Source organism: Telopea speciosissima, chromosome 7 (assembly GCF_018873765.1).
Source record: "Telopea speciosissima isolate NSW1024214 ecotype Mountain lineage chromosome 7, Tspe_v1, whole genome shotgun sequence".
NCBI classification, from domain to species: domain Eukaryota; kingdom Viridiplantae; phylum Streptophyta; class Magnoliopsida; order Proteales; family Proteaceae; genus Telopea; species Telopea speciosissima.
The window spans coordinates 54,656,051-54,657,273 of record NC_057922.1 but is presented as its reverse complement, the minus strand read 5'-3'; positions in this window follow the sequence as shown (position 1 = coordinate 54,657,273).

Sequence of the window (1,223 nt, the reverse complement as noted above, 5' to 3'; positions counted from 1 at the left end):
AAGGATTTGCTAGACATGAAGAGAAAATGGGCAAGGTGATTCATTATGCATGAAAGCTCGTTGCATTATAGTCTCCTATTTTTCCCTCCTTCCTTTGCTTTCCTTGTGCACTTTTCGATTCCTATATCTCTATTGCATCTACGAATGTGCAATCACGAGGAAGAAACCTACAAGCAAATAATTGCATACAACCAAGACTTTTACATGGTTTGACATGAATACCTACATCCACGTTAGAGAATCATAGATTTTTCACTAAGTCAGAAAAACTGTTTGTACCACTCTTCACCTCATAATGTGATTTCCCCTTGTTTATTTTTATGGCTCTCCCCGTACAGACAATACATAGGAGCCTTAAAACCCTAATCTCTTTCTCATTAAAAAAAAAAAAAAAAACCCCCTAATCTCCATATAATTACTATTTTACCTCTTACATGTGATGGTTCCAGAACCTAATCTAATTATAAATACAGAACCAATAACAATACATGGACCTCTAAATACAACACACATAGGGCTCCTCTCCAATGAGTGTCCAATGAGGCATCCGACAGCACGTGCTTGAGGATGTGTGACAGTCAGCCCAGTTGTCGGATGCCTCATTGGATAATCACTGGGCAATGGGCTTATTGGAAAAAAGCCGCATACAAGACACATTGAACCCCTAACACAATCATGTCCACCCCCTTACATATAATGGATCCAAAACCCGACCTGATTACAAATCAAAACCAATAACAATATTTGAACAGTAGAATACAAGACACACCCAACCCCAATCTTAGCCCTACTTCCAATAGCACTATTCAAATCTCTTGGATCCCTCCCCACCCCCCCCTCCTCAATCCCTTGGTGCTCTTAGCCACACAGGTGTTGGAGGTGTCTTCCGTGATGCTAAAGCAGGTGGATTTTATTTGTGGTCCTCGGATTGTTGAATTCACATATGGGAATGTTGTAGAAGCTTTCCCTAATCGGCTGGCTTTCCAAATTGTCATTTCAAGAAACTTAATTCATATTATGATCAATGTTCTCGCTCACTTACCTACCTCTGTTCCTTCCAAGATTGCACCAATTATTCTAGGGTAAAGTACACGTCACTTCCTGATTTTCAAATGAAACTTAGATCACCTCCTGATTTTTGAAAAAACTCAAATCACCCCCTAGTTTAGACTCCAATATGACAAATTAGTCCTTACTGTTAGTTTTATGTTGTTAAGTGATGA